The sequence below is a fragment of the Carassius carassius genome, chromosome 47 (assembly GCF_963082965.1).
Source record: "Carassius carassius chromosome 47, fCarCar2.1, whole genome shotgun sequence".
NCBI classification, from domain to species: domain Eukaryota; kingdom Metazoa; phylum Chordata; class Actinopteri; order Cypriniformes; family Cyprinidae; genus Carassius; species Carassius carassius.
The window spans coordinates 17,850,414-17,876,597 of NC_081801.1; the positions used below are offsets into that span (position 1 = coordinate 17,850,414).

The 26,184-nt window shown below is 42.4% G+C and overlaps 1 long non-coding RNA gene and 1 pseudogene across 1 annotated transcript; one reads left to right on the top strand and one right to left on the bottom strand.

Annotated features, from left to right (window-relative positions):
• Positions 1-26,184, bottom strand: part of LOC132130328 (pyruvate dehydrogenase (acetyl-transferring) kinase isozyme 3, mitochondrial-like) — a 53,618-nt pseudogene that overhangs the window by 20,812 nt on the left and 6,622 nt on the right.
• LOC132130881 (uncharacterized) lies at positions 10,973-11,374 on the top strand. Its single transcript, XR_009428797.1, has 2 exons — positions 10,973-11,243; positions 11,312-11,374. It is a non-coding gene; the product is annotated as an uncharacterized LOC132130881 (long non-coding RNA).

Here is a 26,184-nt window from a genome sequence, read left to right on the forward strand (position 1 = left end):
CGGTAGTGAGTACGTGCAATGTTTAGAGTTGAGTAATTTTGCCATAATGTGTGAAATCATGATGTTCAGCTATACACTGCCATTCTAAGCTAGCGGACCTGTTGCTATGAGTAACCAGGTAAACAATAGAAACGCGAATAGTCTCGTTTTGTGTTGTTAACTGATCTGAAAAATGCATTTAGTGCTAATGTGTGTATAACACATCATGTTAAATGTTTTTCCTGTGTTTAAACAGAGTAGTTGATTTTAAAAGTGATGCAAATTTAGTAATGTGTGTAAATTGATGGAACTAATGTTTATTACAAGAATCATGAGAATAAGTAAAAAATGTTGTTGTTGAACTGGTCAATATAAAATTCATGTCAAATGAAGCACAATGAAAAGTATGGACATTAATATGTTTTATTTTACTGTGCTTCCGTTATTATTATTCCATTGTATATTTTGGTATTTTCTGAAGATATGGTGATATCTTACATACTTGAAAGTCTTGTGAAATACCTTATGCTACAACAAGCATTTTGTTTATTACCTCGAGGAGTCAAATTTTATTATTATTTTTTTCCTTTGTAGAAGCAGAATAAATACTGCAGTTGAGTAGCCTGGCCAGCCAGACTTACATCAAGATGTTTAGTCTGGAAACTCTCCAAAGACGAGGCTTACTCCGAGGGGCGGGATAAACGGCTGTCTCTCAAAATCCCTCTGCACGCAATAGGATAGCGCTACAACCTATCAGAGCAACGAAGAAGGTTACGTAGTCAGAGCGGTATATTAAACTTTTTCCGTATCCAGTCGGCAAAACTCCAAACACATCTTCCTTTTTTAAAAATGACTTAAGTGCCGTTCTTTGCTCTTTTCTTAAAGAGAAACTTAACTCCAAGTCCTCCAGAGTCGCGGCCAAAGCCGATTCAAAAGATCGTTGTTCGACAGCTGCAGCCGCCATTCTTTGTTTTCAAGTGGCAGCCGTCGCAACTCTCTGTCGTCATATGTTAAGCCCGCCCCGCCTGCTCTATACACGACGTGATTGGCCTGACCCAATCTGGGTTTTTGCTGCTAGAAGGTGTATTGAGAGTTGCTAGACTGTACTCTAGGCTGCGAAATACATTTTGCTGCCGCTAGGGTGCGTCTAGATTTCTAGGCTAGCAGTTGAGCTGAACAGAAGCTAAAGTTTTCGTCTCATTGTTTCTATATACAGATACAGGATTTAAAATCACACTCATCCCCCCTGACACTCACCAGGCCAGGGGGGCAACACTAGCAAGTTCGTTATTCCAGATTAATACATTTTTCATTAATTTCCTTTATATAAGTGAGTCCGTCAAAGCATGACGATTAAACAGATACCAAAAATAACATATATAACTGATAGAAACACAACGTTACATTTATATGCAGAATTACACACATGTAAAGTTTGATTAACACACGATTAAACTGCAGATACTCCAATTTATATGGGGAAACATCTACTGCACAAAAAGGCAATACTCAATACATTTAAAATACATTGAGACAATAAAAGGGTACTATTCTCTTTCTCTTTCCTGTCCTGTTTCCCATAGGTCGTAAAGTTTTATGATCTGGTCAGGGGGATAGAGTTACAGAATCATGACTCTTTGTGAGAACATTCATTCCCAAAACATTTCCAATTTACAGGTCAACAATTTATAATCCTCGCATAACAGGATTAACCACTTTATGCAACACACACCCCTATCAGAATACATCTTAATAATAAAATGACGAAGGTAAAGAACGTTAAGAAAGGTTTGTTTGTGTGTGTGTGCTTATGTGTGTGTGTGTTGTGGAATGTGTTTCGTTTCTCCTTTGAGGCTGCTCACGTGACTGTGGAATTTCTCATCCAGAGTGTCGTAAATAATTTAAATCCAGCCAGGCTGGTGCCAGGCATTTAGTTTAGACAGAGTTGGGTTTATATGCCTGAATACAAACAATCTACAAGCTTTGGGTTTGCATTGTTTTAGATTCAACGAACCGTGATTCATTAGTTCAGAACCAATGAATCGATGAACTGCATATCCATTACAAAGGTGTGATTTTTATATAGTTTATTGCCTTGACCATGGTGATCATATGAAGACAGGTTTACAACCCGTTTTTATTAAACAGTTAAGTATGAAAATAAAACTGAAAAAAGTGCATAGTATGAACAGTGTTCTGTTTGAATTTAATATTCTGACAATAAATGTTGTTACTTTAATCAGAGGTGGACTGTAAGGAAGTACTTTAGTTAAGTTTACTCAAATATACAAATATAAAGTACTATGTTTTGTTTTGTTTTTCTCAAAGACATCAGCACTACAAAAATATGGTATTTTACAACATGATGCTTTGTTGTAGATTAAACTACCAGACATTATATTTAGTAGGCAACTTTAAATTGAATAACATTGAACATATTTAGAAGTAAACTGCAGCATACAGTAGTGCAGAAGTAATATTAAAGTAAAACCATCCTGACAAATTATTTTTCAGAACAATACTGTACATACCTTTACTTTTACTCAATACCTTAAGTATATTAGAGTGTGCAAGATAATACTTCTACTTAAAGTATAGTTCAGCGAATAATGACAATTCTGTATTCCTTTGCTCACCCTTAAGTTGTACTTAAGTACTTCTTTTATTTTACACGTGAATATGCAAAACAAAAATACAAAATGTACAGAAAAGTACTTATTTTCAAACAAATTACACACAAAAAAAATGAATAATGTATACAACTTGCACCACAAAAATAAACTACACAAATTAGGTTGTTCATTGACAATATGAAATTTAAAAAAGATATTGAAAAACTGTTATTTACCCATTTTTTCCCACTATTTTCTCTTGGCTAACGAAGAATGTATTTGTTAAGCATTCTCTCAAGAAGAGAAAGCTTGTGCTCCTCTCTGTCTCTCTCTCTGTCTCTCTCTCTCTGGAGTTTGATGTCCTCCCTGAGCAGCTCCACTCACCCCCTCACCTGTCTCAGGACACTTAGCAAATAAACCATGCCCGTTAACATCAACAGCACAAAGAATTTCATTTTTTTTTTCAATTTCAACTTTTTTTATTAACTTTGTATTAAGTCTTTCCCCAGCAGGCTCACTTTCTCCGGAATAGTACTAAAATGAGAAAATGGAAACACTTATGAAGAAACAAAAACAAATATATGACACAGCAGGACATGCATATAAAATACTGAAGTGCTAAAGTTTGGTTAAAACATTTGTAGACATATCTTGCATGACAGCACTTCAAAAACACAACAAAGAGAAAGACAATTGCCTTATACTATATATAATCTTGACTTTCTTATTGTTTGTGGGCTTTATGTAAAAAAGTGTTGGGTAAATGAAAACGAAATACTTACATTTCAATGTGAATTCCTTAACAGAACTCTCACCTGCCTTGTTATTTGAATATATACACCGTGGTCGTATGCACGCAAGTGATTCTGGGATATGGTCGGGTGCGAAGTGTCCATCAGATGTACACTTCATTTTCATGGGAATTGAAGGGCGCATTTGAAGTCGCTTTGGAAATTCGTCAGCCTTTGTTGCGCCGCGGTGACGCATTGACACTTCAAATGCAGTCTTCGAAGTGTGCATTCTGACTTTGGGACAGCTTAGGCGGTGACGCTGTGACTCAATCGCACTTCACATCCGCATTTCAGAGTACAAACACTTCTGTTTGGGACACCCTTGTCACGCAGCTGTGACGCATTCGCACTTTAAAATCACACTACGGAGTCCATGCACTTAAGTTTGGGACACAGCATGTGTATGTTATGTACCCTTTAAAGAGCCCACCCTACCACAACACAGACTGTTCACAAGCCTACAATCAGGATGGAGGTATAGGAATGTAAATTGCAGGACTTTAAGATTAAGGAACTCCTTCTTTCCCAGCTGTTAGACTCTTAAACCGGTAGCTAGCAGAATCAGAATGAGCTTTATTGCCAGGTATTTTTACACATACAAGGAATTTTTATTCGTGACAGAAGCTCCGCAGTGCAACAGAATGGTGGCGACAGAACAAAAAACACATAATAAAGTAATAAAAAAATACAAATAAGTAGGTAAGGAATGACAATATACAAATTGACAATTGTATGTGCAGGTATATTACAATAGGCAGTTTTGTATTTACAGGTATATTATGTGCAAAAAATTAAGTGTACACTAAGTATGTGAGTTAGATAAAAAAGTGTATGTATATATAAATATAAATAGTGTTGCGTGTTCCACAGTTCTTATCAATTGTTCATTAGATGGATTGCCTGGAGGAAGAAACTGTTCGTGTGTCTGGTCGTTCTGGTGCTCAGGGCTCTGTAGTGTCAAACAGATGGCAACAGTTCAAAGAAGGAATGTGCTGGATGTGAGGGGTTCACAGTGATTTTGCCAGCCCTTATGCTCACTCTGGATAAGTACAGTTGTTGAATAGAAGGGAGGGTTGTGCCGATGATTCGCTCAGCAGTCCGGAACTACCCTCTGTAGTCTTCTGAGGTCAGATTTAGAAGCTGAGTTGAACCAGACAGTTATTGAAGTGCAAAGGATGGATTCAATGATGGCGGAGTAGAACTGTTTCAGCTGCTCCTGTGGCAGGTTAAACTTCCTCAGCTGGCGAAGGAAGTACAACCTCTGCTAGGCCTTTTTCACAATGGAGTCAATGTGAATGTCCCAATTCAGGTCCTGAGAGATAGTGGTGCCCAGGAACCTGAATGACTCCACTACAGTCACAGTGCTGCTCTTGATGGTGAGTGGGGGGAATCGTCACCATCCTGAATTAAGCCGATGAGTGTGGTGTCATCTGCAAACTTCAGGAGCTTGACAGAGGTGTCCTTGTATGTGCAATCATTGGTGTACAGGAAGAAGAGAACTGGGCATAGAATGCAGTCCAGAGCTTCTGTGCTGATTGTACGGGTGCTGGATGTGTATTTTCCCAGCCTCACTAGCTGCTGTCTGTCTGTCAGGAATCTGTTGATCCACTGACAGATGGAGGTGGGCATGGAGAGCTGAGTTAGTTTGGGCAGGAGAACATTTGGAATGATAGTGTTAAAGGCCGAGCTAAGTCCACAAACAGGATCTTCACGTAAGTCTCTGGTCTGTCTAGATGTTGCAGAACATAATGCAGTCCAATGCTTACTGCATCATCCACAGACCTTTTTGCACTGTAGACAAACTGAAGAGGATCCAGCAAGGGTCCAGTAATGTCCTTCAGGTGGGCCAGCACCAGTTTTTCAAATTACTTCATGACCACAGACGTTAGAGCCACAGGCCTGTAGTCATTTAGTCCTGTAATTTTGGATTATTTTGGGGATGGGTATGATGGTGGAGCATTTGAAGCATGAAGGGACTTTGCACAGCTCCAGTGATGTAGGATTATCCTTGAACAGTCCATTTCATTAAAAGAACCCAACAACGCATTCCACAGTTCAGAATGATTCCCCATCGAACCATTAGTGCATCATAAAACACAGTCATGGTGCCAAGATGGCTAAAGGAGATGTCACCCCCCTTTCCCTTTTCGTGCCTGTCTAATCTCATACCAGTGGTGCCAGGACAGCAGGAAAAGATTTCTCTTTGTTCCCCAAACTTAAGACCAAATGGCCAAGAAACCCTGTGGTGACCCCAATGCATAAATCCCCAGCCTTATCATGAACGGAAGGATGCTAAGGCATTCCTTTGGCCCAGGATCACCAAAAACCTTAAACCAGGGAACTTTGTCTCCAAAACCAATAGACTGAAATTTAACCCACTTGTGGTTTAATACAAACAACGGTCTCAAAATTGCTTCCAATAAGGTGAATTGATTACAAGTATTTGCCTCACATATATCTTAAGTATCATGTATGTTTTATATAACCTGTGGAATTATTTCTGTGTGTTTAACTTTCATTACAGCCTATTTGTAGGGCTTTCTACCTCAGTTATAGTAACTAATCACCAGAAGTTGCCTCATACATGTGTATTCTCTGCATTATGCATGCTTTATATTTCTCAAGTTAATTTTGTGTGTTAAACACTTATCACGGCTAAATCCTTTTACTTCCACCTCAACTATGGGAAGTATATGTATTTTGGTACCTACTTGATGGGTAAATGATTTCTAGAATTTTGATATAAAGTAGATGTGTGTAGGAAAGAGCTCACTCAAAACTCATCAACTCTTCCGTAAGATCCTTCGCTGAACTTCGTCAAAGAAAGAGTCACTCCAGGCTTCGAGAAAATCTCCGTTGCATAGCAACCCGCAATCCAGGAAGTCTCGCGAACGAAGCGACACCTGGCAAAGCCATCCAACCACTACCCATCGAGTGCTGTCCCTCAGAACGCATCATCGACCGACTGCCAGCCAATCAGTGCCAGAGAATCCCTCTCCAGCAACTTCGTTACAGAAGGGAACGCATCCAAAGCCACAAGGAGCATCCAAACGCAAGTACACAATATCTCCTAATACTGGCTGAACTTGTGCAAATCTTATAAAAAAAAAAAAGATATAAGATTTGTGCTAGTAGATTGATTCTCTCAGGTTGCGGTCAAGAAATAGTGTCTAACGCTAGACACTTGGGACTCCATTCACCCACCGTTAATAACATCACTTTTCTCTGTCACTGTTTGAATGAATGTTTGTTTGTTTTCGTTAGTTTAGTTTGTGTGTAGTAGTTAAATAAAGCCTTTTTTATTTTACATACCAGTGTCTTGTGCTGTGTGCTTACAAGTTACTGCCTTAAACTGTAGATTCTGTTACCTTGCTCATAATCAGTTATCATAATTTTATGATATTATTACCTTAGGCCACGGGATAATATTTTGTCCAGAATTGTTACAATACCCTAATCTCAATTTATCGGTGGACGAATAGTTAATACAGTGTTAAGTATTAATTCTAAATAATTTGCATACTAATTCGGTTCTTATTCACTGTAATTCAATCCCCTTTGAGTTATATTGATCTTAATTCCCTTATTAAACTTACAGTGATCTGTTGAAAATCTGTGTGAAGATGGGGGTCAGCTGGTCAGCACAATATTTCAGACAGACTGGTGTAACACAATCTGGGCCTGGTGCTTTTTTCCTTTTCTGCTTATGGAAGACCTGACACACCTCATCCTCGCTTGGTTGTTTGGAGAGGTGATTGGGGCGGGTTTCAAGAGTTGTGAATGGTGTGAACGGTTGTTGGGAGAGTTGTTCAGGGCGTGTATTTGGCCTGTTTATACAAGACATTGTCCCTCTTCCTGTAAGCATCTTCTTTGGCCTGATGGAGCTGTCTGAGTTTTGCCGTGAACCACGGTTTATCATTGTTGTAAGTTAGATGAGTCCTTGTAGGAATACACATATCCTCACAGAAACTGATATATGTTTTTACAGTCTCTATGAGCTTTTCCAGATCAGTGGCAGCAGCTTCAAAAACAATCCAATCAGTGAGGTCAATACAAAATTGTAAATCCTGCTCTGCTTCATTAGTCCATCTTTTAACATTCATTAATACAGGATTAGCTGATTTTAGTTTCTGCCTATAGGTCGGTATAAGATGAACCAAACAGTGATCAGAGTGCCCAAAGCTGCCCATGGAACAGAGTGATATGCATCCTTTATTGTGGTGTAACAGTGATCCAATTTATTACTGTCTCTGGTGGAACATGTGATGTGCTGTCTGTATTTTGGCAGCTCACGGGAGAGATTTGCTTTAATAAAGTCCCCAAGAATGATTAAAACAGAGTCCGGGTGCTGTTGTTCTCTCTCTGTGATCTGATCCGCGAGTTTCTGTAAAGCCAGGCTTGTAAACACTCACCAGAATGAACGAGTGAAACTCCCGCGGCGAATAGAACAGCTTGCAGTTAATGAAGATTGTTTCTAGATCTGAACAGCAGATCTTCTTTAACACTGTTACATCTGTACTCCACCTTTCATTGATGTAAAAGCATGTCACACCGCCGCGTGATTTCCCCATTGATTCTGTATCGCGGTCCACTCTGACCAGCTGAAAGCCCGGCAGATGGAGCACACTGTCTGGAATGGTGTCGTTTAGCCAAGTTTCTGTGAAACACAGAGCAGCAGAGTGTGAGAAATCCTTGTTTGTCTGGGAGAGCAAAAGGGGAGGAGAACTGGCCCCCCAACTGAGCCTGGTTTCTCCCAAGGTTTTTTTCTCCATTCTGTCACCGATGGAGTTTTGGTTCCTTGCCGCTGTTGCCTCTGGCTTGCGTAGTTGGGGTCACTTCATTTACAGCGATATCGTTAACTTGATTGCAAATGAACACACAGACACTATTTAAACTGAACAGAGATGACATGGATGATGAACTGCCTTTAACTGTGATTTTGCATTATTGACACACTGTTTTCCTAATAAATGTTGTTCAGTTGCTTTGACGCAATGTATTTTGTGACTTGACTTGACCAGAGGAAAGATCTGGAATCATTCTAGTGGACTTATCAATCTCAGAGAACAATCGGTTCAAATTGTTTAATCTCATTTAAACATTTGTAATGTCATTTCTGTTATTACTACCATTGTATATTTGTTAATATTGTTCATGTAGCCTCATCTCAAATTGCATATCTGTTACTGTTACTGCTGCTATTGTTATCATGTAGTTGCACTCAATTTGCATGGTACTGCACTATTGTTTATGCACATAAGTTAATACTTATTATTATTATGTTTCTTACATTGTATGTATGTGTGTATAGTTTGTATAGTGTATAGTATGTGTATGTGTGTGTACATTTTTGACAGCAAAGTAAGAATTTCATTTCTCAGGGAAACTCGTTTTCCTCACTGGGTATATGAAGATAAATGCTTTGGATCCTTGAATTCTTGATCCCTGTAAAGCCCAGGGAGGGCTCCTGATCCCCCTGTTAAGCACAGGGAGGGCTCCCAATTCCCCATTAAGCCCAGGGAGGGCTCCATCACAGAGTTTAGCCCTGTAAATTCCCCAAGAACTTTTGGGGTAGTAGGGCTCTGTTCCAGAGACAGAGCCGCCATGGCCTCCCGAGTCTCCTGATCTGCAATGGCCTACCGAGTCTCCTGATCTGCCATGGCACTGGGAACAAGCACCATCCCATGTCTGTCCGGAGGGACCTCTAGAGTACCCACCCCCTCCCCATTGGATGTTGTGTGGCACGAGGATGCACCTTTTAGAAGGGAGGAGTAATGTCAGAGTCTGTTACCATATTTGGTCCTTCCTGTTCCTGTTCCCATTGTGTTAATTTGACTCCAGGGGCCCGTTCTTCGTACGTCGCTTATTACATCCGAGATCAAATGACACATCCAAGATGATATCATCGTGCTAATCATGATCCGGCTAATTGGGTTCTTCGAACACACCTGTTGGGTATGATTAATATTGCTGGATTGAGTTGTACTACTATCTCTAATTGCAGGCAAAAGATGACTTGCTGGCTTTTCTTTATAAAGAACTGTTTAAATAAAACTCTGGGAACTAAGCATATTTGTCGTCTTTTATTACACATTCAATAATGGTGTTCCACAATTCTGTCCCGTGCAGCTCTGCCACTAGGTTGGTCCAAATGCACTGGCTGGAGGTCATTATCCAACCCGTTCTCGCTGCATCCCCACCACAGGGATCCTCTCCTTTCTGATAGTGGCGATGTTATGCAATATGTCACATGCAACAATTATGTCACAGGCCCTGTCAGGTGCAACCCTCAGACTTTTCAGACACTGAAATATTTCCTTTAGTTGCCCAAAGGTCATTTCAATGCATGCCCTTGTACATGTGCATGTTGCATGTGTTGGCTTAAAAGGGGATATGTATCGATAGTAGAAACATTGATCAGCAACGCTGCTATTGGCTGTTCAGCATGGCCAAAGAACGTGCCCAATTTTTCTCCCAAGCAGAACAAGAGCTTTTAATGGAAGGTTATGCCGAATTTGAGTCGTTAATTAAAACAACAGGGAACACCTCAAAGTCTGCAAAAGCCAGGAGAGTGGGCTGGCAAAAAGTAGCAGACAAATTAAATGCGTAAGTGCTGTCCATAGTAGAAATTTCTATCATTTTCTACAGTATGTATTTTTGAATTTTAATAATTTAATATTTACTTTCTTTAATGTCAGAGCCACCACTGGACCCACTAGAACATGGGAACAAGTAAAAGTGAAATACAAGAATATTCTACAAAATGGTAGCCTTTAATTCATACTGTCTTTATTTTAAAAAGCCACTTTTTTCCCTTCTTTTTAAAAGCCACTGTTAAATAATGTGTTTGTCTATTTATAACAGCCACCAAGAAAAAGGCTGAAAAAAAAACAGGTGGTGGTCCTGCACCACCACAATATACCCCAGCAGGGAAGCTGGCCCTTGGATTAAATGAAAACCGAACCATTGTGGAGGGCATTCCTGGGGGCAGCTCTTCCTCAGACCCAAAGACAGAGACCAGTAGCAGCAACAACTTCATTACTGGTAGGCTAAATGAGCTTTCAATTCTCTTAGTACACTGTAAAATTATTTGTTGCTGCATTAAATGAAGTATAATCCAAATGGCTGGTACAGTCATTTCAACTCTTTGTGAAAGTGAAAACTTCTAAACTTTTAGTTAATACAAAATATGTTGCCATGAGTTATTGATCACATTATATTTTTTACAGTGTAGTTAATTGTAATGACAATCCCCCCACCCCCTTTTGTGCAGTTTTACATACAGTAATACACTAACACTTTTACCTGTTCCCATGCAAGTGGTGGCTGAAGCATATGCAGTAAGTTGTGTAATTTTTCTAACTTGCATAAAGGGAAGAAAGTGCAACACTCTGTAATACCCATTTATTTCCATTGCACAGGACAGTGAAGCAACCCTCTCAGAAGACTGTCCTTTGGAGGAAGAACCTGTAAGTGCATAAATAACTTTACACTAATTTGTACATAGCCTACTTGTGTACCTATTCTTTCTGTATGCAATTTGAGTTGCAGGAGTCCACACCTAGAGAAAGGCCTACAGAAAGGCTTGCAGAAGAGTCTGCACAAAGAACTAATACAGAGTTGGACAGTGTTGTACTTTTACTTTTTACTTTTGTTTCATGAGGCATGTTTTGACCTTTTTTTTTTCTTTTACAAAATGACAGGGTGACATCCGTTCCCTCTATAAACAGCATCTTCAACAAAAAATTTAGTATTTTGAGCTGAAAAAAAAAACGCAAATTAAGAGGAGAAATTGAACTTGACAACTTGAAAAAGAGAAAAATTGCTCTAGAGATAGAGTTGCTTCAAAAGGACCTTCAGAGTAAGTGCTAATACACCATTTGACACATAGTTATGTAAATTCAGAAATACTACTATCTCTAATTGCAGGCAAAAGATGACTTGCTGGCTTTTCTTTATAAAGAACTGTTTAAATAAAACTCTGGGAACTAAGCATATTTGTCGTCTTTTATTACACATTCAATAATGGTGTTCCACAATTCTGTCCCGTGCAGCTCTGCCACTAGGTTGGTCCAAATGCACTGGCTGGAGGTCATCATCCAACCCGTTCTCGCTGCATCCCCACCACAGGGATCCTCTCCTTTCTGATAGTGGCGATGTTATGCAATATGTCACATGCAACAATTATGTCACAGGCCCTGTCAGGTGCAACCCTCAGACTTTTCAGACACTGAAATATTTCCTTTAGTTGCCCAAAGGTCATTTCAATGCATGCCCTTGTCCTGGCTAGAGCTGCATTGTAACGGGTTTGTGGTCCAGGGTTTGAGTCAGGGAAGGGCGTCATAAAATACTGCCTGCAGGCATAGCCCCTGTCTCCAAGCAGGATCCCATCAAAATCCCCTGTATAATGGAAAAATGCAATTTTGCTAGGCTCAGCATAAGTGTGTGTGTAATACTGTGAGCTTGATATTTATGTTCCCTTACCACGTTCAAATAATGTGCATAAATGTGACTCTCTGAAAATTCTTGAGTCATGCACTGATCCTGGCCATTTTGCTTCCACATTTGTAATATGGAACATAGAGTCACACACCATCTGAGAGATTTTAGTCAGTCAACTGCATACTTTTTGATTTCATTCCTTTTTTTAATGTAATAAATTACTAATCTGGAATATTATAAATTGTAATTTACTTGCACATTTACACTATGAACCCCCTTTCGGTTCACAAAATCTCCTTCATTTGGGCCAGGTGGGGCCTTGATGGGGATGTGTGTGCAGTCTATGGCACCAATCACATTAGGGAAGCCTGAATGACACATACTGTTAGTCATACTTTTTGGTATGGTCATGATTGCATGTCATTAACAATTATAAATGTACCTGCAATAGCGAAAACATTCTGCTTTACAACCTGGGGTCTTAAGAATACCACAAAAACCCCTAAAAACTGCTTGAGTGCCAGGTAAACTTTGCGAATGACACGACAGACAGCACTTTTCACTAAGTTCTCTGCATCTCCAATAGTATAAAGGAAAGTGCCACTCGCAAAGAATCTCAGGGCAATGCACACAGTCTGTGCAGTTGTCAAAGCCCGACTCCTCCGTGTTGAACACTTAATGTGTTGTTCCAACAAATTAATGATGTAAATGACACCCTCACGAGAAAAACGGTATCTCTCAACAATTACACTTTCGCGCTAATATTTGTATTTAAATTATTAATTAACATAAGTTATTATGTTAAGAATAATGAATGATTATATATATATATATTTTTTTCATTTTATTTTATATAATATTTTCATTATATATATATATATATATATATATATATATATATATATATATATATATATATATACATTCATTCACATACATGTGTGTGTGTGTGTGTGTCTATATAGGTTTGAATAATTTTATTTCTGTTTTAGTTATTTTACTACATAAAGTTAGCATAAAATTCGTAATGTCTTTGCAACTAGCTGGAATAAAGTTTTCATTTTTTTATTTAATATTTTATTTCAGTTAACATTTATTTCAAGAAATACAATTTTTACAATCTTGTTGTTTATTAATTAAATTCACACTGCACCCCCAAGTAAAAAAATTTGAATAAATACTTTAGTTTTTACAATTTCATCTACTATATTATTATTAAATACCAATTAACTATGAATAATTGTTTATTTATAAAATAGCATTAACCTAGATTTTAAATTATATGAAAAGCTAAAAATTTGTTTATTTTCTTTGTTTGTATCTAATGCATAAATTAATGATAACTAATTTAACCTTATTGTAAAGTGTTACCCAGTTTTCTTTGGCTAGCAGACAGAGGGAAAGTTTTCAGATAGGAAAGACACAAATAGATGAAAATAAATACATTTTGATATATCAGGGTTCCTGCCGGTTTCACAAAGTCAAATTTAAGACTTTTTAAGACCTTTTTAAGACCATTATGAATGAAATTTAAAAAAACCTTACAAAGGAAATGCAGAGTCTCAAAATTACTTGCAAACTAAATTAATTTATTCAAACTGAACATAGTACTGAAGACAGCTTAGATGCATTGTTGAAATACAGAAGAAAAAAAAATACAAACATCTTGACGTTAGTTTGCGGAAGCGTGAGTGTGCACTACATTGATCTCAGCTCTTCTCCCTTGGCCAGAATCTCCTCATCAATGTTCTTGAGCTCTGCTGATTTTTCCTTGCTTGCCCTCCTCAGAGCATTTGACTTGGTTATTAGCTGAGCCATCTGACTGCCAGCCTTGTCCACAGCCTCCTCTGCAAATTTGTCTGCATCTCTGAAAAGACTTTCAGCAACTGTTTGCATAGTGCTCCTCCTTTTTTTGAGTTCCTCCAAGTAATTCTCTGCTACCTTTCTCTTTTGGCCCTGTACAAGGGACTCTTTCTTCTTTCTCTCTGTCTCAAGGTAAAGACGGTACCTGGTCCTAGCTGATGCTACCGAACTCGATTTCTTTTGTCAGGGGGACTTTGGCAACACCCCCGTGTCGAGTGACATAGTCGCATACCAGCCTATGTGCTACTAAAGAGTCCTCTTGCATGTTGCAGGTTTCAATCTCTTTATTGACAGAAAAGCCTCTCTCAACAGTGGCCTGTCCATGAGACAAAATCAGAAGCTTTTAGCTAAAAGCAAAAAGCTCCGGGTAGTTTCCAAGGAAACAGCTCAAGAAGATGTCAAGCCTCTTTTGCATCGGTGTAAAGGTGACAAACTCCTCACTTCTGCACTCAACAGAAAGGAAGGCTTTAAATTGTTGGAGAATGACATCCCCTGAAACAAAAAAGTGAAAACAATATATTGATAAATCATTGCAATACATCATTACAATATATCAACAATCTGTAATGGTTATAATGAGCAGAATCACTACTGTAGATTTGTTTATAATGGTAGACAATGTCAAAGCCTATTTCAAAACCAAGCTTGCCTTTGCACAAAGAACAGGTGCTTAACCGTGAATATGACAAAAGTAACAGATCCGCACTCAAAAATGTAATCCTGACTAGAAAAATAGAAAAAAAGAAGTGCACACAACAAAGGATAAGTGTACTGAAAAGGAGAACCAAAAAAGGTCTGGTAACCAGACAGTTTCTGGTCTCATTGACTTCCATAGTATATTTTTTTTCCTACTGTGGAAGTCAATGAGACCAGAAACTGTCTGGTTACTGATATTCTTCTAAATATCTTCCATTCTGTTCAGAAGAAATTCATACAGGTTTGAAACAACATGAGGGTGAGTATATGATGACAGAATTTTAACTTTAAAGTGGAGTATCCCTTTAAGAAATAAGCTTCTCAGAATACAATAGTGGTCAAATACTGAAACTTGAGTCTTATATAATGATGTATAGTTTGTCAAGGCATAATATTCAATCTGATAGTAACTTTGAACTAAATATACCCAGCCATTAGGGAGGCACAAGCCAGTGCACTCTTAGTGCCGGTCCCAAGCCCGGATAAATGGGGAGGGTTGCGTTAGGAAGGGCATCCAGCGTAAAACATGTGCCAAATCAAATATGCGGGTCACGAATAAGAATTTCATACCGGATCGGTCGAGGCCCGGGTTAACAACGACCGCCTCAGGTATCGTTAGCCAACAGGGTACCGGTGGAAATTGGGCTACTGTCGGCCGAAGGAGGAGGAGGAGAGGAGGAAGACGTCTACAGAGGCGACGGGGAAAGGAGATGTGTAGGAGAGTGGAGGTTCGGGTTGGTACTTTAAATGTTGGCACTATGACTGGTAAAGGGAGAGAGTTAGCTGATATGATGGAGAGGAGAAGGGTAGATATGTTGTGTGTTCAGGAGACCAAGTGGAAAGGGAGTAAGGCCAGAAACATTGGAGGTGGGTTTAAACTGTTCTATCATGGTGTGGATGGAAAGAGAAATGGTGTAGGGGTGATTATGAAGGAAGAGTACAGTAAGAGTGTAGTGGAGGTGAAGAGAGTTTCTGATAGGGTGATGATCGTGAAGGTGGAAGTTGAAGGGATGATGATAAATGTCATCAGTGCCTATGCTCCACAAGTCGGCTGTGAGATGGAGGAGAAGGAAAGATTCTGGAGTGAATTAGATGAAGTGGTAGATGGTGTACCTAGAAATGAACGATTGGTGATTGGGGCAGACTTTAATGGACATGTAGGTGAGGGGAACAGAGGTGATGAGAAGGTTATGGGTAGGTATGGCCTAAAGGAGAGAAATGTGGAAGGGCAGATGGTGGTAGATTTTGCTAAAAGGATGGAAATGGCAGTGGTGAATACGTATTTTAAGAAGAAGGAGGATCATAGGGTGACCTATAAGAGTGGAGGAAGGTGCACACAGGTGGACTATGTTCTATGTAGGAGATGCAACCTGAAGGAGATTGGAGACTGTAAGGTGTTGGCAGGGGACAGTGTAGCTAGACAGCATCGGATGGTGGTCTGTAGGATGGTTTTAGAGACGAAGAAGAAGAGGAGGAGAGTAAGGACTGAAAGAAGAATAAGATGGTGGAAACTGAAGGAGGAAGACTGTAGTGTGAGGTTCAGGGAAGAGGTCAGACAGAGGCTAGGTGGTGGTGAAGAGGTGCTGGATGATTGGGAAACTTCCGCAGGAGTGATGAGGGAGGCAGCTAGAAAGGTACTTGGTGTGACATCTGGAAATAGAAAGGAAGACAAGGAGACGTGGTGGTGGAATGAGGAAGTGCAGGGGAGCATAAGGGGAAAGAGGTTAGCAAAACAGAAGTGGGATCGACAGGGTGATGAGAAAAGTAGGCAGGAGTACAAGGAGATGCGGCAACAGGTAAAGAGGGATGTGGCGAAAGCCAAGGAAAAGGCATACGAGGAGCTGTATGAGAGGTTGAACACTAAGGAAGGAGAAAAGGATTTGTACCGATTGGCCAGGCAGAGAGATCGAGCTGGGAAGGATGTGTTGCAAGTTAGAGCAATAAAGGATGGAGATGGAAATGTGTTGACTAGTGAGGAGAGTTTGTTGAGAAGATGGAGGGAGTATTTTGAGCAGCTGATGAACGAGGAAAATGAGAGAGAGAGAAGGTTGGATGATGTGGTGTTAGTAAAGCAGGAAGTGGATAGGATTAGTAAGGAGGAAGTGAGAGCAGCAATTAAGAGGATGAAGAGTGGAAAGTCAGTTGGACCAGATGACATACCGGTAGAAGCATGGAGATGTTTAGGAGAGATGGCAGTGGAGTTTTTAACCAGATTGTTTAACAAGATTTTGGAAGGTGAGAGGATGCCTGAGGAATGGAGAAGGAGTGTGCTGGTACCGATCTTTAAGCATAAGGGAGATGTGCAGAACTGCAGTAACTACAGGGGAATTAAGTTGATCAGTCACACCATGAAGTTATGGGAAAGAGTAGTGGAAGCCAGGCTGAGAGAAGAGGTGACCATCTGTGAGCAACAGTATGGTTTCATGCCGAGGAAGAGCACCACAGATGCCATATTTGCTTTGAGAACGTTGATGGAGAAGTATAGAGAAGGACAGAAGGAGCTGCATTGTGTATTTGTGGATCTAGAGAAAGCGTACGACAGAGTGCCAAGAGAGGAGCTGTGGTATTGTATGAGGAAGTCAGGTGTGTCAGAGAAGTATGTGAGGGTGGTGCAGGACATGTATGTGGACAGTGTGACTGCAGTGAAGTGTGCAGTAGGAACGACAGACTGGTTCAAGGTGAAGGTTGGACTGCATCAAGGATCGGCCCTGAGCCCTTTCCTGTTTGCAGTGGTGATGGACAGGTTGACGGACGAGGTGAGACAAGAGTCTCCCTGGACTATGATGTTTGCGGATGATATTGTGATTTGTGGTGAGAGTAGTGAGCGGGTTGAGAAGAGCCTGGAGAGGTGGAGGTACGTGCTGGAGAGGAGGGGAATGAAAGTCAGTAGGAGTAAGACAGAGTACATGTGCGTAAATGAGAGGGAGGGCAGTGGAGTGGTGCGGTTACAGGGTGAAGAGGTGAAGAAGGTGGAGGAGTTCAGGTACCTGGGGTCAACAGTGCAAAGTAATGGAGAGTGTGTTAGGGAAGTGAAGAAAAGAGTGCAGGCAGGGTGGAGTGGGTGGAGAAGAGTGACAGGAGTGATTTGTGATAGTAAAGTATCTGCAAGAATGAAAGGAAAAGTTTATAGGACTGTGGTGAGACCTGCGATGTTGTATGGGTTAGAGACAGTGGCATTGAGTAAAAGGCAGGAGGCGGAGCTGGAGGTAGCAGAGCTGAAGATGTTAAGGTTTTCGTTGGGAGTGACGAGGATGGACAAGATTAGAAATGAGTTTATTAGAGGGACAGCGCATGTTGGACGTTTTGGTGACAAGGTGAGGGAGGCGAGATTGAGATGGTTTGGACATGTGCAGAGGAGGGACATGAATTATATTGGTAGGAGAATGCTGAGGATGGAGCCACCAGGAAGGAGGAAAAGAGGAAGACCAAGGAGGAGGTTCATGGATGTGGTGAGGGAAGACATGCAGGTAGTTGGTGTAAAAGAGGCAGATGTAGAGGACAAGGTGGTATGGAGACGGATGATCCGCTGTGGCGACCCCTAATGGGAGCAGCCGAAAGAAAAAGAAGAAGAAGTAACTTTGAACTAAATTAAAAAAACGCTTCAGTGCGACGGCGCACTGGCAAAAGTTAACAGGTTAAGAAAAAATGGGTAACAAAACAATCCTCTTAATACAACAGAAAATATCACTCTAATCACCCTTTTGCTAATGAAAAAAAAATTATAAACAAAGTCGTAACAGTAAAACTGTTTGCTAAAATAAAACATTTACTTACTTTCACATGTTTCATTAAGTCCTCGGCTGTTGCATGCCCCATGAACTGGGATCCCAGGTATCTTGACTGCACCTGCCCGCCCTCCCAAAAACGTATGAGCAGGTCCAGCTGTTTCGTTTTGGTGGTGCGATTCAGACTTTCGTCGAACATCAGCACGAACGGTCCCGTGATTTTGGAAATTAGTTCTCTTTTTATAAAATCCGCTATTCCAAAGCGCGTAATGTAGGACGTTTTATCTTTCCCGCACCTGAAGGATTTAGCGATCTCAGAGTCCGGAAACATCGTTTGAAACAATTCTCCGATTTCCTCATTCGCACTGTAGGACTGGTGTCTAGTCACCGTGTGGAGAACCCAGAGCACCTCCGCTTTTAGTGTTGGCTCTGATCCAAAAGCGACACGGAGGTCGATTGCGGGAGTTGCGGAGCTACTGTGTGGGCCTCATCTAGGAAGTGTAGAAGTAGTGCTGGAGCCGTCAGATTCTTGCAAGAACTGGCTGATGGCTGTTGTTTGCTGGAGACCCTTCACAGCAGTTAGATGTTTATCACTTTTTGCATGAGACTCCAGCGCCCGTACACCCAACGTTCCCAATTTAATTGCTTTCTTGCATAAGATGCAGTATGCTTCAAATAGATTGTTTGGAACTGACTTTAACCAAGTCAAAGTCAAAGTCACCTTTTATTTATATAGCGCTTTAAACAAAATACATTGCGTCAAAGCAACTGAACAACATTCATTAGGAAAACAGTGTCAATAATGCAAAAATGATAGTTAAAGGCAGTTCATCATTGGATTCAGTTATGTCATCTCTGTTCAGTTAAATAGTGTCTGTGCATTTATTTGCAATCAAGTCAACGATATCGCTGTAGATGAAGTGTCCCCAACTAAGCAAGCCAGAGGCGACAGCGGCAAGGAACCGAAACTCCATCGATGACAGAATGGAGAAAAAAACCTTGGGAGAAACCAGGCTCAGTTGGGGGGCCAGTTCTCCTCTGACCAGACGAAACCAGTAGTTCAATTCCAGGCTGCAGAAAAGTCAGATTGTGCAGAAGAATCATCTGTTTCCTGTGGTCTTGTCCTGGTGCTCCTCTGAGACAAGGTCTTTACAGGGGATCTGTATCTGGGGCTCTAGTTGTCCTGGTCTCCACTGTCTTTCAGGGATGTAAAGGTCCTTTCTAGGTGCTGATCCAGCATCTGGTCTGGATACGTACTGGATCCGGGTGACTGCAGTGACCCTCTGATCTGGATACAGACTGGATCTGGTGGCCACGGTGACCTCGGAACAAGAGAGAAACAGACAAATATTAGCGTACATGCCATTCTTCTAATGATGTAGCAAGTACATAGGGTGTTATGGGAAGTGTTTCCGGTTCCGGTTTACCTAATTAATGCAGCCTAAAAATCCTTTAACGGATTTGGATAATAAAAGCATATTAATATGTTATGTGTATGCCAGGTTAAAGAGATGGGTCTTTAATCTAGATTTAAACTGCAAGAGTGTGTCTGCCTCCCGAACAATGTTAGGTAGGTTATTCCAGAGTTTGGGCGCCAAATAGGAAAAGGATCTGCCGCCTGCAGTTGATTTTGATATTCTAGGTATTATCAAATTGCCTGAGTTTTGAGAACGTAGCGGACGTAGAGGATTATAATGTAAAAGGAGCTAATTCAAATACTGAGGTGCTAAACCATTCAGGGCTTTATAAGTAATAAGCAATATTTTAAAATCTATGCGATGCTTGATAGGGAGCCAGTGCAGTGTTGACAGGACCGGGCTAATATGGTCATTCATCCTGGTTCTAGTAAGAACTCTTGCTGCTGCATTTTGGACTAGCTGTAGTTTGTTTACTAAGCGTGCAGAACAACCACCCAATAAAGCATTACAATAATCTAACCTTGAGGTCATAAATGCATGGATTAACATTTCTGCATTTGACATTGAGAGCATAGGCCGTAATTTAGATATATTTTTGAGATGGGAAAATGCAGTTTTAAAAATGCTAGAAACGTGGCTTTCTAATGGGAAGATTGCGATCAAATAGCACACCTAGGTTCCTAACTGATGACGAAGAATTGACAGAGCAACCATCAAGTCTTAGACAGTGTTCTAGGTTATTACAAGCAGAGATTTTAGGTCCTATAATTAACACCTCTGTTTTTTCAGAATTTAGCAGTAAGAAATTACTCGTCATCCAGTTTTTTTATATCGACTATGCAATCCATTAGTTTTTCAAATTGGTGTGTTTCACCGGGCTGCGAAGAAATATAGAGCTGAGTATCATCAGCATAACAGTGAAAGCTAACACCATGTTTCCTGATGATATCTCCCAAGGGTAACATATAAAGCGTGAAGAGTAGCGGCCCTAGTACTGAGCCTTAAAGTACTCCATACTGCACTTGTGATCGATAGGATACATCTTCATTCACTGCTACGAACTGATGGCGGTCATATAAGTACGATTTAAACCATGCTAATGCACTTCCACTGATGCCAACAAAGTGTTCAAGTCTATGCAAAAGAATGTTGTGGTCAATTGTGTCAAACGCAGCACTAAGATCTAATAAAACTAATAGAGAGATACACCCACGATCAGATGATAAGAGCAGATCATTTGTAACTCTAAGGAGAGCAGTCTCAGTACTATGATACGGTCTAAATCCTGACTGGAAATCCTCACATATACCATTTTTCTCTAAGAAGGAATATAATTGTGTGGATACCACCTTTTCTAGTATCTTGGACAGAAAAGGGAGATTCGAGATTGGTCTATAATTAACTAGTTCTTTGGGGTCAAGTTGTGGTTTTTTGATGAGAGGCTTAATAACAGCCAGTTTGAAGGTTTTGGGGACATGTCCTAATGACAATGAGGAATTAATAATAGTCAGAAGAGGATCTATGACTTCTGGAAGCACCTCTTTTAGGAGCTTAGATGGTATAGGGTCTAACATACATGTTGTTGGTTTAGATGATTTCACAAGTTTATACAATTCTTCCTCTCCTATGGTAGAGAATGAGTGGAACTGTTCCTCAGGGGGTCTATAGTGCACTGTCTGATGTGATACTGTAGCTGACGGCTGAATGGTTGCAATTTTATCTCTAATAGTATCGATTTTAGAAGTAAAGTAGTTCATAAAGTCATTACTGCTGTGGTGTTGGGAAATGTCAACACTTGTTGAGGCTTTATTTTTTCGTTAATTTAGCCACTGTATTGAATAAATACCTGGGGTTATGTTTGTTTTCTTCTAAAAGAGAAGAAAAGTAATCGGATCTAGCAGTTTTTAATGCTTTTCTGTAGGATATGTTACTTTCCCGCCAAGCAATATGAAATACCTCTAGTTTTGTTTTCCTCCAGCTGCGCTCCATTTTTCGGGCTGCTCTCTTTAGGGTGCGAGTATGGTCATTATACCATGGTGTCAAACTGTTTTCCTTAACCTTCCTTAAGCGTAAAGGAGCAACTTTATTTAAAGTGCTAGAAAAGAGAGAGTCCATAGTTTCTGTTACATCATCAAGTTGTTCTGAGGTTTTGGATATGCTAAGGAATTTGGATACATCAGGAAGATAACTTAAAAAACAGTCTTTTGTGTTAGAAGTGATGGTTCTTCCATACTTGTAACAAGAAGTAGAATTTACAATTTTGGCTATATGAATTTTGCAAAGAACTAAATAATGATCTGAGATTGTGACGCTAACAATGGAGGACAGGAGGCAGATGCAAGTAAAGGTAGTTTATTGACAGAAGTATGATGGATGAATGCTGGTGAGTGACGCAGGAACCACGATGGCAGCACAGACAGGTGGGTAGGTGGTTGGAGTGCGTTGGTAGCGATGGCGGTGATGGTAGATCGGTGATCGGCGGTGATAATCCGTGAATGACTGTGAATATCCGATGAAGACTGAAGCAGGACACAGAGCAAAGACAGGAACACAGGAGCACGAACAGACATCGACACGAGGACCTCAAACACATGAACCAATCAACATGACATAACATGACTACAGCTGGAGACGGTGCATTCGCGAACCGTGACAGTACCCCTCCTCCTAAGGACGCCTCCTGGCATCCCCAGAATCTCTTACCTGTCGATTGTAATCATCGATAAGGGAGTGATCCAGGATGTCCCTAGCAGGTACCCAACTTCTCTCCTCCGGACCGTAACCCTCCCAGTCCACCAAGTACTGAAATCCGCGTCCCCTCCTTCTAGAGTCCAGAATACGATTTACCAAATAGGTGGTCTCCCCATCTACGAGACGCGGCGGGGGAGGGACCGGGGTAGGCGGATTAATGGGAGAATGAAATACGGGCTTGATTTTGGACACATGAAAGGCGGGATGAATTCTCCTGTACGTAGGAGGGAGTTTAAGGCGGAATGCCACCGGACTAATGATCTTGGTGACAGTAAACGGGCCAATAAATTTGGGAGCCAACTTATTAGATACGGACCGGAGAGGAATATTCTTGGTTGAAAGCCACACCTTTTGACCCACGACGTATACGGGAGGCCTAGACCGGTGGCGATCGGCCTTGGCCTTGGTGCGCGCCCCCACTTGGAGTAGAGTCTCACGGGCTCTGGTCCAAGTGCGGTGGCACCTCTGGACGAAGGCGTGAGCGGAGGGGACCGCAACTTCGGATTCCATACTAGGAAAAATAGGTGGCTGGTAACCTACACTACACTCAAAAGGAGATAGGCCCGTAGCTGATACTGGTAAGGTATTGTGGGCGTACTCCACCATAGACAATTGTTGGCTCCAGGAGGAAGGATTCTTGGAGACCAAACATCGCAACACCCTTTCCAAATCTTGGTTGGCTCTCTCGGTTTGACCATTGCTCTGGGGGTGAAACCCTGAGGACAGACTTACAGTCGCTCCCAGTAGTCTACAGAATTCTTGCCAAAATTTAGCCACAAATTGGGGTCCCCTGTCGGAAACCACATCTATCGGGAGGCCATGTAAACGAAAGATGTGGTCTACGACAGTCAACGCTGTCTCCTTGGCTGAAGGTAATTTGGGCAAGGGAATAAAATGGGCTGCCTTCGAGAACCGGTCCACCACGGTTAGAACTACCGTGTTGCCCTGGGAGGGCGGGAGGGCGGTAATAAAATCTAGAGCGATGTGGGACCAGGGTCTCGAAGGAACCGGCAGCGGTTGGAGTAACCCATCAGGGGGCCGATTGGAAGTCTTACCAGTGGCACAAACCGAGCAAGCCAAAACAAAACTGTGAATGTCGCGAGCCATAAGTGGCCACCAGAATCGTTGCTTGACTAAAAATCTAGTACGGTTAACCCCTGGATGGCAAGCTACATTCGAGCAATGTCCCCACTGGATAACGTTGGACCTTAATCCCTCCGGCACAAATAAACGGTTCGGTGGACACCCGGGCGGAGGCGTTACCCCTTCTAAGGCCGTTCTGACCTTCGATACGATCTCCCATGTGAGAGTGGAGACCACTAATGTCTCAGGAAAAATACACTCGGGAGTGGACGGGCGTTCGGAATGGTCAAAAATACGCGACAAAGAATCGGGTTTGATATTCTTGGAACCCGGGCGGTACGAGATAGTAAAGTCAAAACGTCCGGAAAAAAGTGCCCACCGAGCCTGCCTGGAGTTCAACCTCTTGGCGGTGCTAATGTACTCTAAATTCTTGTGGTCAGTCCATACTATAAAGGGAACCCCCGATCCCTCTAACCAGTGTCGCCATTCCTCCAATGCCATCTTGACTGCCAACAATTCTCGGTTACCAATATCTTAATTTCGTTCTGTCGGAGATAAACGATATGAGAAATACGCGCAAGGGCGGACCTTGTCGTCTAAGGGAGAATGTTGCGATAACACCGCTCCTACCCCCACCTCTGATGCGTCGACCTCCACCACGAACTGACGTGTAGGGTCAGGGGTAATCAGAATAGGGGCTGAAATGAAACGGCTCTTCAGTTTAGCGAACACAGCCTGAGCTGTGTCCGACCACCTGAACGCAGTTTTGGCGGAGGTCAAGGCGGTCAGAGGTGCGGCTAGTTGGCTGAAGTTGCGAATAAAACGCCGGTAGAAGTTAGCGAACCCCAGAAACCTCTGTAGGGCCTAACGGGAATCTGGGCTTGGCCATTCTACCACAGCCTTAACCTTCTCGGGATCCATGCGTATTCCCTCAGTCGACACGATATACCCCAAAAATGGAATTGACTGTGCATGAAATTCGCATTTCTCCGCCTTGACAAAAAGCCCATTCTCTAGCAACCTCTGAAGCACTCGTTGGACGTGCTGCACATGTTCCTGGAGAGAAGAGGAAAAAATCAATATGTCGTCCAGGTAGACATAAATGAACTGATCGATCATATCTCGCAGCACGTCGTTGACAAGTGCCTGGAAGACCGCTGGGGAGTTGGAGAGCCCAAAGGGCATAACCAAGTATTCAAAGTGCCCTCTGGGGGTGTTAAAAGCGGTCTTCCATTCATCCCCCTCCCTGATCCGAACCAAATGATACGCATTGCGTAAGTCCAGTTTTGTGAAAATTGACGCTCCCTGCAACCTCTCGAAGGCCGAAGACATCAACGGCAAAGGATAAGTATTCTTTACCGTGATGTTGTTCAGTCCCCGGTAATCAATACAAGGTCGCAGAGATCCGTCCTTCTTTCCCACAAAAAAGAACCCCGCCCCCGCAGGAGAAGAGGAAGGGCGGATGAATTTGGAAGCTAGAGAATCAGAAATATATTTCTCCATAGCCTCCCTCTCTGGAACAGAAAGTGAATAGAGTTTGCCCTTAGGCGGAGACTTACCTGATAGTAAATCTATGGCACAGTCGTAAGGACGATGCGGAGGAAGAGAAGCAGCCCGAGACTTACTGAACACTTCCTTCAGATGGAGGTACTCAGCGGGCACGTTAGACAAATCCACCGCCTCCTCCTGCAACACAGACACAGACACAGACGGACAGGCAGACACTAGACAAGACTCATGACACCTTTTACACCAAGACAAAACGGAGTTAGAGAGCCAGTCAATGCTAGGGTTGTGGAGGAGGAGCCAAGGGTGTCCGAGGACAATGGGTGCCAGGGGAGAGTCAAGGATGTGAAAAGAGATGGTTTCGGAGTGATTGCCAGAGGTGATGAGTGTAATGTCTTCAGTGATGTATGATATGGTGGGAAGTTGCTGACCAGTGAGGGCGTGAACCGTGATGTGGTGCGGAAGAGGTCTGAGGGGGATGTGGAGCTTGTGTGCTAATGTGCTGTCCATGAAGTTACCTTCTGCCCCGGAATCCAGTAGTGCCTGACAGTGATGTGTCTGTGCTGACCACCGCAGCCATACCGGGAGGAGCGTAGAAGATGATGGTGATGATGATGATGATGATGAGGTCTTCTCGGCGGAGATCCCACCCGATAGTAGCCTCATACGTACTACCGGGCCTGGCCTTTTACCGGACAGGCGTGGGCTTGATGTCCGGCTCCCCCGCAGTAAAGGCAAAGGCCCAGGGACCTCCGCCTCTCCTTCTCCTCCCGGGAAAGCCGAGCTCGCCCTACCTGCATGGGCTCGTGATCATAGACGGGGCTGGCCACGTCCCCGCCGCTGAACCGCACGTCTGCCGGTCCCCTGGATGGGGTGTTGAGTAGCCCCCTCCTCTCCATCCGTGCCAGACGTGCATCGACCCGAAGGGCCAGCTCAATGAGTCCATTGAACGACGGGGGAAGGTCCAGGGCGTAGATCTCCCTCTGGACGCGGTCAGCCAGCCCATGCAGGAACATGTCCCACTGCGCCTCCTCGTTCCAATGGCACTCCGCTGCCAGGGTCCGGAACTCGATGGAGTAGTCCGAGACGGATCTCTCGTGCTGGCGCAACTCCGCCAGCCTCCTGGCCGCCTCTCGTCCTGCGGCGGCCCGATCAAAGACCCGTCTCATCTCGGCGGAGAGGGCCTGGAACGAGGCGCAGCATGGGTCCTGGTTCTCCCACACCGCTGTTCCCCACAATGCCGCCCTCCCAGAGAGCAGGGTCAGGACGAAGGCCACCTTGGCCCTCTCAGTGGCGAACGTTCTAGGCTGGAGGGCAA